At 41.6% G+C, this 18,981-nt stretch overlaps 1 protein-coding gene and 1 long non-coding RNA gene across 11 annotated transcripts in view; one reads left to right on the top strand and one right to left on the bottom strand.

The window, feature by feature from the left end:
- The window catches only part of TENM4 (teneurin transmembrane protein 4), a 2,098,843-nt gene that overhangs the window by 859,700 nt on the left and 1,220,162 nt on the right, over nt 1-18,981 (top strand). The window lies entirely within an intron of this gene.
- Nucleotides 159-5,823, bottom strand: LOC143927360 (uncharacterized). Its single transcript, XR_013262263.1, has 2 exons — nt 5,635-5,823; nt 159-392 (listed from the first exon to the last, which is right to left on the bottom strand). It is a non-coding gene; the product is annotated as an uncharacterized LOC143927360 (long non-coding RNA).

Raw genomic sequence — 18,981 nt, 5'->3', positions numbered from 1 at the left:
TAGGATGCTAGGTAGATCTAGTTTTTCTTTATTTGTTATGTGTTTCGTCAGATGACTACAGTTCAACCTTATTTACACTGACTGCATATGTGTATGACTTATAGCTATTTAGCTACCTAGATAGTGTCAGGGATCATGAACCAGGCAGAGACAGAAAATGCAGTTAAATATCACACCTTTAATGTAATAATAAAAATAATACTGATCAGGAACATAGTCAAAAACAGAAGCCAGGGTTAGGAAGCCAAAATCGGTAATCAGACGAGCCAGGTTCAGGAAGCCAGGAATCAGCGTTGTCAGAAGCCAAAGATCAGGATCAGGAACCAGAATAAACGACAGCCAGGCAAAGTCATAACTGGAACACAGCAGAGATGTTGACCAGGCAAAGGCAACTGGAGGGAATAAACAAGGCAGTTTAAATAGCAAAAAGGGGTTGGTTGTAGGCGGGACTAATGAGGCAGGTAATGGTAACCAAGTGAGTCACTGTGAAAACTATGAGTGGCCGGTAATTAACTGACAGCTGAGCAGCCTTGAACACTGAGAAGAGAGCTGCTAGAAGCCCAGCCCTGACAGATAGGCTGTATATATGTGTATTTAACCACTTCCGGACCACCGCATGCCGATGTAAGTCCCTACTTTGAGGATGGATATCGTTGTTATGGAAGCAGCTAGCTGCCATAACCCTGGTATCCCCATGTTCGGCCGAAGGTCCGGTACAGGATAAAAGTGGTCCCTGCAGCAGATTTACTGCGAGATCACTTTTATCAATGGTGGGAGAGGCCCCCCCCCTCCCGCCGTGAACCGGTGCCATCCGCCGCTTACCGGAGCCGTTAGCAGCGGCAGAGGTCCTTCCTGTGGCTCTGCATGGAGACGAGTGAGGGGAACATGGCCCCCACCTGTCTCCATGACACTACAGGGCGGAAGTGACGTCAAAACGTCACTTCCGCCCATAGCTCTTAAAGGGCCATTTTATTTTTTTCATTTTTTTTAAATGACAACACTTTTTTTTTTATTGCATTTTAGTGTAAATATGAGATCTGAGGTCTTTTTGACCCCAGATCTCATATTTAAGAGGTCCTGTCATGCTTGTTTTCCTATTACAAGGGATCTTTACATTCCTTGTAATAGGAATAAAAAAGACCCATTTTTTTTTAAAACAGTATAAAAATAAATAATAAAAGGTAAAATAAATAAGAAAAAAAATGTAAACGCAACCCGTCCCGCTGAGCTCACGTACAGTAGTGAACGCATATATGAGTAGCGGCCACATATGAAAACGGTATTCAAACCACACATGTGAGATATTGCCACGATCGGTAGAGCGAGAGCAATAATTCTTGCCCTAGACCTCCTCTGTAATGCAAAACATGCAACCTGTAGAATTTTTTAAATGTCACCTATGGAGATTTTTATGGGTAAAGGTTTGTCGCTATTCCACGAGTGGGTGCAAATTTGAAGCGTGACATGTTGGGTATCAATTTACTCGGTGTAACATTATCTTTCACAATATAAAAAAAAAATAATTGGGCTAACTTTTCTGTTGTCTTATGTTTTAATTCAAAAAAGTGTATTTTTTTCAAAAAAAAGTGCACTTGTAAAACCTCTGAGCAGATACGGTGTGACAGAAAGTATTGCGACAACCGCCATTTTATTCTCTATGGTGTTAGAAAAAAATGTATAATGTTTGAGGGTTCTAAGTAATTTTCTAGTAAAACAAACTGTTTTTAAACAACACATCTAAAAAAAGAGGCCCGGTCTTAAAGTGGTTAAATATTCATATAATTATTTGTTGTAAGAGTTTTGTCACTGGATGGCTACCTGTATGGCTGGTGTCAGTCTCCCACTATGTTGTACACAAAGTATTCCCTTTACCATTTTGTGTACGTTGACCAAAATTATTTTTATTATGTATAATTATGTAGAATGCCACATACCTCTTTGTTACACTGTTATTTTCCCCTCTCCCCATTCCCTCTTTATTATGGGATTCTTTGCTCTTGGTAACAAGAGCCATTTTTGTGTTACCTAGCCCATGAGGACAGAGCTAATTTTTAGGGGGGGGGGGGGTGTAAGACCCTCCTAGTATAGGATGCTAGGTAAATCTAGTTTTTTGGCTCACTCTGTATTCAGAGAAGCTGTGCTCATCTGCTTTGGTCTGCTCATGGTTTCACAGTTTCAAATGACTGGCCTGAATATTTACTATGCCCTGGCCAATCCCTGGGGAGGTGTGCCAAGAAGGTGGTCTGGGAGTGGGTAAATAGCTTGGAGTCTTGAGGAAACTGTTCTTTTCCCCATCAAGGAGGTTTCTGTGAGCTTGTCCCTGGAGCCCTCCTCTTTTGGATTGTGTCGCTGCTCTGCTGGGTCTCATCTCTGGTTGGATTGGATACCTGGGATCACCTTGAAGCAACCTTGACACCCCAGATGTTTTGGAACTACATTTCTCATGATGCTCATGCACTCTGCAGTGTAGTTGAGCATCATGGGAAATGTAGTTCCAAAACATCTGGGGTGCCAAGGTTCTCCATCACTGCCCTAGAGACCTGCCTCATGGTTTTCAGTTGTAGTTTACAACTTCAAGCTATTAAGTATTTTATTAAGGAAAAGTGTGTCCTCATACAGTTAATTGATAACCATTCGGAGCATCCCATGCCCCAATCCCCACTCCTGTTGCAAATTCTACTAGCAATAGATCACAAAAAAGACAAACACCTAGACTGTTATTTGGAGCCAGGATGCATGAACTGCTGTCTGTGTGACTGGCTACATCTGTTCTCCGCTATCAATATTTATTGTAAAGATAGTGCCACATAAGTCATAGGGAGCCAACGTTTCAGGGGGTTCCTTTATTTGAAGAGACATAGTGATCAACCCTCAAGAAAGGGACCCTGGGAGGCTCCAAAATGTTGGTTTCTTATAATTTTTGTGACACTGCCTTCATGATAAATATTTCAAACGCATTTATGTGGAGTGCTGGTGACTTTGTATCTCCGTATTTGGTTCTGAAACAGCATAATCCGTAGCAATCAATTTGAGCACCCACCAATTATTTAAAGGTCAAGTACTGTGAGGAGTAAAGCTTCCATAAGGACTTTAACAGCAGTCTACCAGTTTCTTTTCACATGTCACACTGTGCTTCTTCCTTCCCTAGTAAACTGGCAACTCATTACAGTTATAGCAATAAAAAGTGTCCACAAGCTGTGTTTTCTTTAGCTACAATATGTTCTCCACATATCCACCACCAAACTTCCAGTATATGGTTAGTTAGTCTTGATATGCTTAAGCCTCCAATACATGGAATGAAATTGGGCTGGTTCGGCAGGGACTGGCCAAATTTTAATCCACAATCCACATATTGCAATTGTGATTGAACAGAAGTCGATCTATTAACTTCTGTTCATCTGCCCTGTTGGATTTTAGCTGCTTGATCAGCCCTGTAGACTATCTAAGTATTCTGATGGTGGGGGGTCTCCCCGTTGTCAAAATACAAAGACGCAGTGGGAGGATTCCCTCATCCATCTCGAATGGTGTGGATGGGGGAATGGGGTCAGGTTTTTTTCTTAAACCCACTGGCACATCCCTGTTGCCAGGTTGACGGTTTTCCCTCCTCTGACCACTTTTGGTAGGTCCTCCTGACCACTGAAAACTGGGGACATTCCACAAGAGCTGCAGTTCTGGAGTTGCTCTGACCCAGTCGTCTAGCCATTACAATGTGGCCCTTCTCCAGGTCACTCACTTACCCGTAAGAATACAAAGACACAGTGGGAGGATTCCCTCATCCATCTTGAATGGTGTGGATATGGGAATCGGGTCAGTTGTTTTTTCCTTTAACCCACTGGGCACATCCCTGTTGGCAGTTCCCCAGTTTTCCTTTCTTGGGCCACTTTTGGTAGTTCCTGACCGCTGCAAACCGGGGACATCCCACAAGAGCTGCAGTACTGGAGTTGCTCCGACCCAGTCATCTAGCCATTACAATTTGGCCCTTTTCAAGGTCACTCGCTTGCTTGTTTTTTCAGCATTCAGCAGATCAGTATGTTTCCTTGCTGCCTAAAATATGCAACCCACTTTTAAATGCTACGGTAATAAGATAATCAATGTTATTCACTTTAATTTAATTGTATACAGGTGTATATACCAAAAAAAAAATGTATTCCTTTTTAAAAGAAGTTCAGTTTTTCTCCCATATTCCAACAAATCCAAAAAAGATCAATGCTCTTTCTCCCAGAGACCAGCTAAAGGCACTTTGAAAAAAAAAGAAACATCCTGTGTTAAAAATAAAATGTAGGGTTAAGTCTGCATAGACTGGAGCATCCAGAAGCTAACCCCTGACAATCTGAATGCAGCGGGCAGGTGGCGGACGATCCATCAATCACCGGTTACTCTATAAGTAGAACGCTGAACTTTAAAAGCCCAACAGGTCAGCCAACATCTAAAATAAACCTTCTGAACTGCGTCCGGCTGAGCTTTTGTGACAAACACAGCATCCTTTGAAAAGATCTCCTTCATTTGGCTGCCATACCGGGACTAGCGGATCTACCTTGCGCGGGCAAATTATTGTGCCCACTCATCCATGTGACAAGACAATGCGACCTGTACAGCAATATATAAAGTAAATGCCTTTTTGTTGAATCTCCACGGGTCACGATAAAGCGGCAATGATTTCAATGGTTGAACCAGAGTATTGGAAACAGAGGAAGACGTATTATGATGGTCTCCAAGGGGCTTCTGGACTTAGTAGAATGGGGCAATTATGTATATTGGCAGCTGTTCTAGGGAAGTTATGGGCACATGCAATTAGATAAAGTGTAATTAGTTTTTTTTTATGTAACCTTTTCCATCGTTTTTTATTTTCTACTAAATTAAAGGTGCACCTTTTGTTGTGCCACCTGCATTTAGACCTCTGTGTTTTGCCAATGAGTAGAGACTGGGACTTATTTAGGAGCCATGGGCGTGTTAATGTTGTGTTCCACTTATCTGTTCTTTTACTCTTTTTGTCCCTGGTTCATCAAGCCGCAATACCATTAAATGGTGGATAAGGCAGACTAAAGTGGTTTCTCAACCGATTTTGTTGCATTACACTTTAGCGTGCCTTATTTGCACTCCTTAAACTGAGCTCCATGGTGAAATTAAACATTAACTGATACTAATATATATATATATATATATATATATATATATATATATATATATATATATAGTGTGTGTGAATTTAGACCCCTGGTAACCAACCTGCAGCCTGAGGGCCACATGCTATATGATGTGCAGGCCTTGGACCTCAGGAGTCTGTAATGGTAACACTGATTGGACTAATAGCATTTATCCCATGTAACATGCATGTTCCCAGTTTTGTATTGTCTTCTGTAATCAAAAATATATCCTGTCCACACTCTCTGACCCTAGTCTCCTCTATTAGGTTTGCAGCTTTTGACAGTCCTCTCAAGCATTATATATATTGAACATGATGTGAAGACCCTTTTGATGTCCAGGGCCAAATTTGAGGCCCCCTTTAGCTCAAAAGGTGAACAACCACTGATGATTGCTTGTAGTTCAGCTTTAAAGAGGAGCTCTGCTTATTTGTATTTGAAAAATATTGGAAAATTATTTGTAGCTGCAGACTTTTAATATACAGACACTTACCAGAACCAAGGATTCAGCACTGTCCAGGCCAATTTTTTGCCAGTCTTGGGGTCCCCCAGCCCTGCCATCTTGGATGTAAGAAGCCGGTTGTGAGTTCCTGGTGTTTCACAGTTGGCTCCCCACTGCACATGTGCGAGATGCACTGCAGTTTCCAAATGGTCCTGCAGTCTCCTGGGACCTGCTGTGACATGTCCCAGGAAGTTGTGGGTGGGGGGAAATCTAACTCCCTGCCAGAAATAGGTACCTGCTCCAAAAAGAGGAAAAAAATGTTCCAAAACAGGCAGGGGGAGGAAGCTCGTCGGACTGTCACATTTTAGATGAAGTTCCGCTTTAAAAGTGAAGTATATGGTATATATAAAAAAAACTTATACTCAAAAGATGTTTTTATGGTCTTTTTTTTAAATAGAAGCAGGGATATTTATGTTTCATTTATTTTTGTTTAACATTGGATTTTGTAAAAATAGTCTTCCTTTTAAATGAAACCAATAGTGGTTATGGATTTTATTTTACATTTAAAATTTTTTTAAACAAATACTCTATATCAGTATTTATTTATTTTTTACTTGTATCAGATCTGTATTTTATAAATAGACATTTCATACAAGGTCTTCAGGGTGTGCAGTGCAAGCTGGGCTTCAGGGTGTGCAGTGCACGCTGGGCTTCAGGGTGCGCAGTGCATTCTGGGCTTCAGGGTGCGCAGTGCATTCTGGGCTTCAGGGTGTGCAGTGCATTCTGGGCTTCAGGGTGTACAGTGCACGCTGGGCTTCAGGGTGTACAGTGCACGCTGGGCTTCAGGGAGTGCAGTGCATTCTGGGCTTCAGGGTGTGCAGTGCATTCTGGGCTTCAGGGTGTACAGTGTACGATGGGCTTCAGGGGGTACAGTGCACGCTGGGCTTCAGGGTGTGCAGTGCATTCTGGGCTTCAAGGTGTGCAGTGCACGCTGGGCTTCAGGGTGTGCAGTGCACGCTGGGCTTCAGGGTGTGCAGTGCATGCTGGGCTTCAGGGTGTGCAGTGCATGCTGGGCTTCAGTTTGTGCAGTGCATGCTGGGCTTCAGGGTTTGCAATGCATGCTGGGCTTCAGGGTGTGCAGTGCATTCTGGGCTTCAGGGTGTGCAGTAAATGCTAAGCTTCAGTGTTTACAGTGCATGCTGGGCTTCAGTGTGTACAGTGCACGCTGGGCTTCAGGGTGTGCAGTGCATGCTGGGCTTCAGGGTGTGCAGTGCATGCTGGGTTTCAGTGTGTACAGTGCATGCTGGGCTTCAGTGTGTACAGTGCATGCTGGGCTTCAGGGTGTACAGTGCATTCTGGGCATCAGGGTGTGCAGTGCATTCTGGGCTTCAGGATGCGCAGTGCATGCTGGGCTTCAGGGTGTACAGTGCATGCTGGGCTTCAGTGTGTACAGTGCATGCTGGGCTTCAGGGTATACAGTGCATGCTGGGCTTCAGGGTGTACAGTGCATGCTGGGCATCAGGGTGTGCAGTGCATTCTGGGCTTCAGGATGCGCAGTGCATGCTGGGCTTCAGGATGTACAGTGCATGCTGGGCTTCAGTGTGTACAGTGCATGCTGGGCTTCAGGGTGTACAGTGCATGCTGGGCTTCAGGGTGTACAGTGCATGCTGGGCATCAGGGTGTGCAGTGCATTCTGGGCTTCAGGATGCGCAGTGCATGCTGGGCTTCAGGGTGTACAGTGCATGCTGGGCATCAGGGTGTGCAGTGCATTCTGGGCTTCAGGATGCGCAGTGCATGCTGGGCTTCAGGATGTACAGTGCATGCTGGGCTTCAGTGTGTACAGTGCATGCTGGGCTTCAGGGTGTACAGTGCATGCTGGGCTTCAGGGTGTACAGTGCATGCTGGGCATCAGGGTGTGCAGTGCATTCTGGGCTTCAGGATGCGCAGTGCATGCTGGGCTTCAGGGTCTACAGTGCATGCTGGGTTTCAGTGTGTACAGTGCATGCTGGGCTGTCTGAAAAGAAAGCCCAGAATGGGGTTTGCACTTGTTATTTACAGGAGATGAGAAAATGGGGCCCTCCTTTAAGTCATTCAGCTCTGTTTCCATTTGTAACCCAAAATCCTTTGTTTTTGATCTGATCACAGCTTAGTTGTAAAATATATCAGAAATTCTGAAGTAACAGACTCACCTTCAACATGCAGTATATTTTCTCAAATATTTCAATTAAAAGAAATATTAAGAAAACTTTTTACATTTTTGTATCTAAATGATGGCCAGTCATAGCCGGTCTCCAGATCCTGCTGCCGTGGCTAGCTTCCCACGATGGAAAAAATCATGCTGAGGGATAGTGACTACCTGTCATTCTCCCCACAGATTAGTTGCCTGAAACTGAAGAAAATGGAGTATTGATTTGGACAGTTCTAGAAAGAGCATTTTGGTGCCAAGTGTAATAAAGTAATTTTGCAACCGGAGAAAAGAAAAAAAAAATCATCAAGTTTGCAATAGTCGAGCAGCCTTCCCCAAAAATGAAGGCTCAATGAATATGTGGAATAGCAAGGGTAGGGCGAGTTCTGAGATGGGAAAGAAAAGGACTGATAAATACTTATTCCTGTTTGGGGCAGAAAACATTTTTAGACATTGGAGATTAATAACTAAAAACGTAGAGCATGTTCACTTTGCAAAGCAAATTTTCCCTTAGTTTATGAGAGGAAAGTAAATGAAAATTCCCTCTACAGTGAATATCTAATCATGTTGGGCAAGGCAAGCCATATAAAAAGAAAAAGGATTTTGGAATGAAGTCAACGCAGCTTCGCCTCTTTAACTTATGTAAGTAAAAATTCACTTTGCAAAGTAAACATGTTCTACCTATTTAGTAAATCAACCCTAGAGGTTGGTGCTATAAATTTGAAAGTGTATGTGAGTCCTTGTAAGGGCAATATTTGGAATTTTCTTGTAACCATGTTTTGAGGATGGGTAAGAAGTAGCAGTACCTGGGCTAACAAGGATGTTTAGGGCAGTGTCTGTGAAGTAGTATATCTTTAGTGCCTTCACCCTGAAGAGCCTTTAGAAAATGAGGGGGGACACCTTCCAAGGAACACCGTAGCCACATTAACCTAAACTTTATGTAGACAAAAAAGTGCAGGTCCATACTTGAATGCAGTTTAACTGTTTAATCATGAACTTGATAAAAGCTAGGACAAGAGAAGTTGGAATATACCAAAACTCAATGGTCAGGCTCCGTCAGTTATTCAGACTCGAAGCACTTAAGTAATAACTCTAGTGTAGATCAGATTAGGCGGACATGGCCTCCAGACACACATCCTGCATTCAGATGGGGAGCACCCTCTAGGCCTGAGATACAGCCATAACTACCAAAACCAGGTATACTTTTTTAAAAATTGAACAAGTGTGTATCTATCACAGGGTGGTGTCTGTGGATACACTGATAGAAAAAATGCCGCGTCCTAGTTATCACTTTGTGAATATAAATATTGACAGGGAGAAGGGGGAGTAAGGAAGAAAAATAAAAAAAGGAATAAAAGAACCTTCACATAAAAAGACCTCAGAAAAAATGTGGGTTCAATTGGACTTTTTAGGCATAAAGAAAGTTGTGAACACAACCAGTATATTCAAAAAGAATTATTTCTATTTATTTTTTTTAAAAAAAGAAAGACAATTTAAAAAGAACAGGGAAAAGTTCAATTTCCTTTTTACACAAAAAAAAGGGAAAATGTTTCCTCCTTAAAACTACACATTTAAGACCTAATTGACATCCTATCAAACATAGTAAAATCCATTTCAAATTTCCAAAAGGGAAAGAGAAAAACAAAATATATATCTATACAAATGAGGGATCAAGGATATCAATCATACAGTCAACGATTACATATATTTTTGGTGCTCTACATGTTTCCTGTCTACGATGACACTTCTTCAGGAGCTGATAATAATGTTCTAAATTATTCCTTCGTAAAAGTGTGTCCCAAATAGGGAGATCACCGTTTCCAAAGGAGGAAATTGGTACGATTGATTACACAAAACTCATAAAGTTTAAATCTTCAGTGTTTTTAGTAAAAATTCTTGAGGCGTAAGTGAACACAAGTAAATCCGTGATGGATACTCTTTAGTATCCCCTGAGCTCAGGTTGCAAAAAACGGATCAAGTTCCCAATGGGTAAAGAAGGAAAGTAAAGGGGGAATCAAAGAGGCAGACTAATCGGCCCATTCACCCCTATCATATTGTTTTTTGTGTGTAAAAGATGGCCGCCATTCATGGACACAGTGTCCATGAATGGCGGCCATCTTTTACACACAAAAAACAATATGATAGGGGTGAATCGGCCGATTAGTCTGGCTCTTTGATTTCCCCTTTACTTTCCTTCTTTACCCATTGGGAACTTGATCCGTTTTTTGCAACCTGAGCTCAGGGGATACTAAAGAGTATCCATCACGGATTTACTTGTGTTCACTTACGCCTCAAGAATTTTTACTAAAAACACTGAAGATTTAAACTTTATGAGTTTTGTGTAATCAATCGTACCAATTTCCTCCTTTGGAAACGGTGATCTCCCTATTTGGGACACATTTTTACGAAGGAATAATTTAGAACATTATTATCAGCTCCTGAAGAAGTGTCATCGTAGACACGAAACATGTAGAGCACCAAAAATATATGTAATCATTGACTGTATGATTGATATCCTTGATCCCTCATTTGTATAGATATATATTTTGTTTTTCTCTTTCCCTTTTGGAAATTTGAAATGGATTTTACTATGTTTGATAGGATGTCAATTAGGTCTTAAATGTGTAGTTTTAAGGAGGAAACATTTTCCCTTTTTTTTGTGTAAAAAGGAAATTGAACTTTTCCCTGTTCTTTTTAAATTGTCTTTCTTTTTTTTTAAAAAAATAAATAGAAATAATTCTTTTTGAATATACTGGTTGTATTCACAACTTTCTTTATGCCTAAAAAGTCCAATTGAACCCACATTTTTTCTGAGGTCTTTTTATGTGAAGGTTCTTTTATTCCTTTTTTTATTTTTCTTCCTTACTCCCCCTTCTCCCTGTCAATATTTAAAACCAGGTATACAACTATCCTTTTCTCAGCAGGGGGAAGGGCTCCGAAACTCCAAGAAGGGAAGACTACCTAATTTGTGCTGAAGACCACACATGACTGAAGAGTTCAGTTGCTAGTCGTAGATGGGTGGTAGTGTGGGTGGGTAGGAGGAATTCCTCCTAATGGGTTGTGCCCAATGTTGGATAATGGTGCTGATTTTCTTGGGGTTTGGGCTGCTGGCTTTTTGGTATGACCTTTAGGGCTAGAGCCCTAAAAATCCCATCATTCAGTTGTCATCACCAAATACGAAACCTTGCAAATACTGTAGGTATCCGACTTGGGAACCTTTCCCAGTTAATACCTGGCAGCAACATATAACACTGAAGAAGGGGAAGTCCTTTTCCTCAAAACACGTTGGCTTGATGTGCTTGTTCTCCACTTCCAATAAACACCTTTTAATCTACCATTAAACTCGTATTTATTTGGACACTGGACACTCCTTCATTCCTATTTTTCCAAGAAGGGAAGACTAACCAAGAACCTTTCTCTCCAAACAGGAGAGGGCTGAAGGACCTCTCCCAAAAGGGAGGACTCATAAAGGATGCCTCTAGAATGGAGCTCAGCTATTAAGTCTAAGCCTGGTCCAAAAAACTGCCGAAAAACTCACCAGGGGTTGACTAGCAGGGCTAGCAGCAAGATAGGCAAGACTTCCTGTAACACAGCCTTGACACAGGACTCTGAAGCCAAGCTAGAACGGCATGGGCTGAGAAACACGCATCCCTACATGCATCTGTGTTATGTTATGTGGTGCATCTGTGTATTTTTCTATCACTTTCAGTGTTGAGAGGCCCCAAACCTAAGCTTTCTGTAGCTCGAAGCTCCAAAACACTGGAGGAGAAAAAAATCAATTATTCTCTATGGAGTTGGTTAACAACTCCAGTCCTAGGTGCCTGAAGCCAAACACCTAAAGCTCAAAAAAGTTTTGGAGCTTCTTTTGTAGCTCAATTTGGTCAGATTGGTGCATGTTTTTTTTCCCCCCATAGAAATACATTGAAACACATGATTTAAATAAAAAATAAATAAGTGATCAATGTAAAATACATCAATTCACCACTGTGTTACAAAGCTCATCATTATTAAACGATAAATGATAAAATGTGAGATAACTAAATATAGCTGCAACTTTAAATTATCAATATAAAATCTATTGTATTTGAGCAGAAAAACTTTAGAAACTTACAAAAACGCAGAAAAACATGCAAATCATGTGTTTATAAATTAAAAATATTCACTTAAACCAACATAAAAGTGAACAGCGCCGCTTAAGTGTATATATGAATTATTATTATTATTATTATTATTCAGGATTTATATAGCGCCAACACTTAAGCACCGCTGTTCACTTTTATGTTGATTTAGGTGAATATTTTTAATTTTGATTTGCATGTTTTTCTGCGTTTTTGTAAGTTTCTAAAGTTTTTCTGCTCAAATACAATAGATAAATATAAATGAATAATAAAATAATAATAATACATTAATTAATCAATTAACCTTTAACCCTTAAACCTAATCCCTTACCCCTAACCCTAACAATAAATTTATTTTTTATTTTTTTATAAATATTAAATAAATAATAAGAAATACATAATAACAAAAAGTGGATGAAAAAGCTGAAAAACATATGATAAAACAGATCATATTGGCTAATAAAAAAATGCCAAAGCTAAAAACGCTTTAAAAGCACTGTACAAAAACGTAAAAAAAATGTTCATAAAACATGGAATAAAACACCCAATAGAAAAAAAAATAAAAAAAAAAATGTGATGCTCAGGTGTGAATGCAGTCTTATAGATACTTTCAGGGGCTGCAAGATTAAAGGCCTGTACACACGATCAGAAAATCGTAAGTAAAATTTCTGCCGTTTTTCTGATCGTTAGTATGCTGTTTTCGACAGGTGATTACGAATTTTTGGATTAAAAAACTGGATGTGCAGGCTCTAAAATTTTTGTCGGATATGAACACAACGTCCGATTTTCAATTAATTAGTGCAGTTTTTAGCCGAAAAAAAGAGTGAGAATGCGCATGCTCAGAAGTGAAAGAACACAAAAACAAACAATTAAACACATGACATCACTTCTAATGTTGAATTCTGTCGGATGAATGTAGCAAGGTCCCAGGCCTCCCAAGGTCAAGGTCCCAAGATTAATTGGCAGACTCTGAGACTTCAATAGGAGGACAGCTATACAGGGAAAGGCATCCAGCAAGACGCCACATCTGCATGTGTAGGAATGCTTTCTCCTATGGCAACAGTCTTTTGGCAACAGCAAACATAAGGCCCAACAGTTCCTTTACTTCCAGTAAAATCACTCGTGGTAGTTCATCAGCACACTGAGCTCCCGGTCTCTCACTTGACCCCCTGATTCACTGCCACTGAATCCCTTGAGCTCCTTCAATCTTCATGGTGGTATCTTCCTCAAGCGTCACCCCGCTTCTCCACTGGGTCCCTAGCTTGGCGCTCTAGATACCCCTCAAGCTTCACCCACGCTGGCCTACTCGGTCCGTAACTTGACACACAAGGCTGCTCTGCAAGCATCACCTCTGCTGGCTGGGTCCCTGGATTGATTCCCACTGAAGTTTCCTGATTCTTCACCGTTCTCGGTTGGTTCAAATAGGGCTCCGGTACTAGCTTCAGTTACTCACTATGGTCCTTGGTAATAAGGCGTATATTCCCTTACTGGCGACAGCTTTCCCATCTACCTCCGACTACGACAGGTTCTCCGGCTGACAGAACCGTCACTTCTGGCAGTCCCAACCCTGCGCTGCTCTCTTGCTTCTGTATAGGCCCTCAGACAGCCTAGCAGCCAGATGTGCCCAGGATAGGCCCAATCTCTGGCCTAGCAGCCCGGGCAATACAACACACATCCACCCAGACAGCAGTCCAGGTGGCACAGAACACAGATCACCTGACCTCACCCGAATATATTGGCTTTCCCAGCAGGCCAAAGGGATTAAAGAAAACCCCTGACCATTGTCTGAGATACCCCATATACCCATATCTTTACTTTGCGCTGTCCTTTTCGTATCTAGTACCAACAAGTACCCGGACACCTAGTGGTAGAAGATAAAAAGTGCAACACAGTCGGACTTTCCGACAACAAAACCATGGATTTTGTTCCAAGGATGTTTGCTCCAACTTGTCTTGCATACACACGGTCACACAAATGTTGGCCAACAATTACGAACATAGTGACGTACAAGAGGTGCATGATATCTCCATTATGAACGCTAGTTATATCTCCGGCTCGTACTTGATTCCGAGCATGTGTGGGCTTTTGTCTGACGGACTTGTGTACACACGATCAGAAAGTCCGACAAAAAAAGATTTGTTGGTGGAAAATTTGAGAACCTGCTAACCAACATTTGTCGGCAGAAAGTCCGACAACAAATGTTCGATGCAGCATACACACGGTCGGACTTTCCGTCAACAAACTCACATCCAACATTTGTTGTCGTAAAATCCGACCGTGTGTACGGGGCATAAGGGAGAAATCAATGGATCTCTAACAATCAACCAGGATAACTACTCCTGGCAACAGTGCCGGAACAAGGTTACCCAGCGCCCAGGGCAAAGATGCCAAACTGCTCCCCCCTTTCCCTTAGGGTTAGAGTCAGGGGGGCCCCCACCCCTGCCATAAACCATTGCGCCAGGGGCAGCCGACCCTCCTGCCCACCCCTTGTCCAGGCCCTGCCTGGCAAGCAAATTTGTGAGGAGCAACTCTGCCTAAACCCCAGGTTGCTACATGAGAATTTTCGTATGGTGAGTAACCTCTTCACTTTCGATATGAGACTAGCAGCATACGAAAAAACGGATGAAAATTTGTCCAATAATCTAATCATGTGTGTACCCAGCTTTAGTCCAAGAGTCTACTAGACTTGTTTGCACTTAAGCAGTGACTATTGACTGTCAGGCAGTTGGAGTGATGAGCGTGTTCCAGTTTTGCAATTTAGGCTTTGCTTTTCTTGGGATTAGTAGTTTAAACAAGAAGGAAAAAGTTGTTTTTGCTTCCAGCTCATCTCACAGAAAATGAAAAAAGGACATTGCATTTCTGGTAAGATTACCAGGTTCTGTACTTACTAAAAATGTTCTGAGCCTGGAAAAAAATAAAAAAGTGGAGCCACCACTTCCAAGGACTGGTAAGCTGTGATATGCTATATTTTTTCTCTTGGGTTTACTTATACTTTAAGGGAGCAGGGTAGTCAGTCAAGATAAGGGGGGAAACATTTTTTTCATGGGTGCCCACTTTAAACAAATGCCCCCCCGTTGTTAGGAAAATGTATTGTTGATGACAAAATCCAAGTTGTACCAATCTAGCAGAATTTCCTTCCAATCGACTGACAGCTAAACTTCATATTGTGAGGCTGTTCAGAGTCTTAAGACAGATATATCCAGCCCCGCTTCTGATCACAGACCCTGCTACTCCCCCGCTGTGCGTTCATGTGAAATTGATTGGTGATTTAGTAACACTTTGAACAGGGCTTCCTAAATTCATCCGCCAGAAGTAAAAATTTAAGCATGGCCAGAGAATCCAGCCGCTTTGAACAGCAGACGTGATAAATTTACTCTGAAAAAACTTTTTCCACAGTTTAAGAGATACAAAAGTTCCCATAATTCTGCTCCATTCCTCTTCGCCTTTGCTGCACTTCATTTTCCTGAACGAGATGGTGTTTAAGCTTCATCTCTCTAAGTTGATTTCTCAAAGGGAAAAATAAACAAGATCGACAGTCTTTTTTTTAAAGTTTTTACAGTAAATCTGTTGAGTTGCTGAAGTTATTGAAGGGCCATCAAGAATTGATAGCAGGTACCTGCAGGTTTATGCACATATTACGAAGGGTGGAAAGACACGTTAATTGATGTCAACCATAATAAATTAAAGGATAAACTGAAAAAAGATAAAGATTTGATGTGTGCCTAATCAATACCATGGAAAAATGTACATTTTGTCTTAAAGGTGAAGTGCGGAAATAGAAAGAAATAAACATACATACTTCCAGTGCATCCGGATAGTATTCACAGTGCTTTACTTTTTACACAAGTGTTACGGCCTTATTACAAAATAGATTAAATTCATTATTTTCCTCAAAATTCTACAAACAATGGTATAAGAAATAATCACTACTTTAAGTAGCAGCAAGATACCTTGAACAGATCCCAAATCGAACGTCCACCACTCCACGACCCATTTAATGTCATTTAACTCTACTCTGGGTGGCCCCTCTGTCACAGCGTGATCCCAATTTGGGGTGCAGAGGGAGCCACACAGAGGTCCGAGTAATCTAAGGGATGCGGACCGAATAGAATTCCAGGTTGATCCTTAAATGTGACTGTTCGAGTTCATACTTATGGATTCATGAGAAAAGCCAGTAGACAGAAAATGTGCTGTTACTTGTAAGCGAATTTCTGTTTTATAATAGTTGGTGATCTCCTTGAATTACATTGGTCTGATTATTCCTTTTATTTTTCTCTCTTTGTTTTTCCTTTTCTTTTGATTGATCTTTCTAGATTGATTTCTTTGATTTACTTCGATTAGTACTAGTTATCGATATGTAATAACAATCACAGATCACTGTCATTTATAATGGTTTATTTTTCTTTTTTCCTTTTATTATTTCTTTGTATCACATGGAAATCAAAAACTTAATAAAAATGATTTAAAAAAAAAAAAAAAATTCTACAAACAATACCCCATAATGACAACGTGAAAGAAGTTTTTTGAAATCTTTGCAAATTTATAAAAAGCCTCTGCTCAATACTTTGTTGAAGCACCTTTGGCACCAATCACAGCCTCAGGTCTTTTTGAGTATGATGCTACATGCTTGGCACACCTAGTTTTGAGCAGTTTCTCCCATTCTTCTTTGCAGGACCTCTCAAGCTCCATCAGGTTGGGTGGGGAGGGTCGGGGCACAGCCATTTTCAGATCTCTCCAGAGATGTTCAATCGGGTTCAAGTCTGCCCTCTGGATGGGCCACCCAAGGACATTCCCAGAGTTGTCCCGTAGCCACTTCTTTGTTATCTAGGTTGGGTGCTTAGGGTCGTTGTCCTGTTGGAAGACGAACCTTTGCCTCCAGGTTCAGAGAGCTCTGGAGCAGGTTTTCATCAAGGATGTCTCTGTACATTGCTGCATTCATCTTTTCCTTGATCCTGACTAGTCTCCCAGTTCCTGCCGATGAAAAACATCTCAACAGCATGATGCTGCCACCATCATGCTTCACTGTAGGGATGGTGTTGGCCAGGAGATGAGCTCTGCCTGGTTTCCTCCAGACATGACGCTTGCCATTCAGGCCAAAGAGTTCAATCTTTGTTTCATCAGACCAGAGAATTTTTTTTCTCATGGTCTCAGAGTCCTTCATGTGCCTTTTGGCAAACTCCAAGCAGGATGTCCTGTGCTTTTTACTGAGGAGTGGCTTCCGTCCGGCCACTATACCATACAGACCTGATTGGTGGAGTGCTGCAAAGATGGTTGTTCTCCTAGAAGGTTCTCTTCTCTCCACAGAGAAATGCTGGAGCAATTGGTTCATCAAACCAGAGAATTTTGTTTCTCTGGATCAATATTCTACTGTTAAAAAGATTGAGCACAACCGCGCTTATGTAATACAGGAAGCAGAAAAAATATGAAGAATAAAAGACATATAAATATCTATATATATAGGTTGCAGCCCCCCAACCAAGAAATCCCTGTAAGGGTTTTTCAAAATAATTAGTAATCTCAAGAAAATGTGGGGTATCCGGCGCTACCTCATTTTCAATATTAGGTAGCGCCGGATACCCCACATTTTCTTGAGATTACTCAATATTCTATTGTGTTTTAATTATAAATAAGAGTAACATATATTGTTTTTTCTTTTAGAAATGCATTTTTGTTTTTTGATCTGCGGTGGTGCAAAAACATAAAAACTGAAAAAACATTAAGTGTACAAAAAATGTGTATGTGCAACACACATAAAAAAGTGCAGTTAAAGTGGTGTTGCCACCAAAAAAAAAAATTGCTTAAAATTCATAATAAAATGTAAAACAAAATTATTGGAAAAAAAAATTTTTTTACTCACCTCTAAATGCCTGTTGCTAGGGGGTCCCTCATAGTCTGCCTCCTTCAGTGCCCGTGCTGTTGACATCACTTCCCCTTGGCACCGCACAGTCATCTGGGACCTGTCACTTGTCCCAGATGACTGTGCGGCGTATCACAGCGCGCTGCGCCGCTCGCGCATGAGCAGTAGGGGCCACAGCCGGGTGCCCACAGTAAGAATGCCAGCGTCGCGAGCGGAGCGGGAAATGAATGGGGGCTTCATTCCCCCGCATTGCTGGACCCTGGGACAGGTAAGTGTCCGATTATTAAAAGTCAGTAGCTGCAGTATTTGTAGCTGCTGACTTTTAATTCTTTTTTTTTTTTTTTAGGGGGCACCCCACTTTAAGGGTTTGCCTTAGTCCACCTCCCGAAGAGGTAGGATCTCTCCCTCATCCTCGGGGGCGCAAGGCACCTGACAGAGATATAGAGTTCCAATAGTCTGCATAGCCAGAAGGCCTCTGGAAGTCCCCATTCTTCTAGGTCAGTCGAAGCCAATCATCGAATACTCGGTCGAGGAGCTCTCCCGAAGAGAGATACCCCCCCCCCTCCCCCGGGGCAGGGAAGAAAGGAACCTGAGGGCCACACATCATCCCCCTACACATCAGGGCAAGCCAGAGGAATCACACCCTTCATCTTAGAGAGAAAACACACACAAAAGTGAAAGAGTGACAAACAGCGGAGGGAAAATAAATAAATAAATAAGTGGCCATGCATGTGCGCTGGCTGGGTCCTGAGGACTGAAAGACAAAATTGCCCCCTGACTTAGGCAAAAGGCCCAGTCCTAAAAGGACCAGTGCAGAAAAAGTTTTAGTGACTGACCATGTACCTGCTTGCACAGTGGGGTCCCACACCCAAGTGTTACTAACAGCACCCCTAGGATGACCACTCTCAGGGAGAACAGACACTGCGGACTCTCTGATATTTGGTAAATTGAAAACTGTAAAACAACATTCTTATGTTATATGGGCCTTTATGGGGAGGTGAATGTTTAGAACTACTTTAAAGATTAGAATGCTGGCAGACTGCCAAGTCAACGCTTGGAGGGGGAGCTGAGGTACAGAGAGAAAATGAAAAGGAGTTTCAGATTCAGACATTGAGAATGAATTACTTCACAATGTCATAGCTGCAAAGGTCGGTTCGGCCATGTAATTTAAAACTTGTTTAGAATATTTAAACATACACTATATTGCCAAAAGTATGAACTTTAATGGCATCCCAGGT

Source organism: Lithobates pipiens, unplaced genomic scaffold (genome assembly GCF_037356315.1).
Source record: "Lithobates pipiens isolate NorthernLeopardFrog02 unplaced genomic scaffold, aLitPip1_a1.2 Scaffold_23, whole genome shotgun sequence".
In the NCBI taxonomy this organism is placed as follows: domain Eukaryota; kingdom Metazoa; phylum Chordata; class Amphibia; order Anura; family Ranidae; genus Lithobates; species Lithobates pipiens.
Note: the sequence above shows the minus strand (reverse complement) of the source record. Positions and strands in the feature narration are given on the sequence as shown.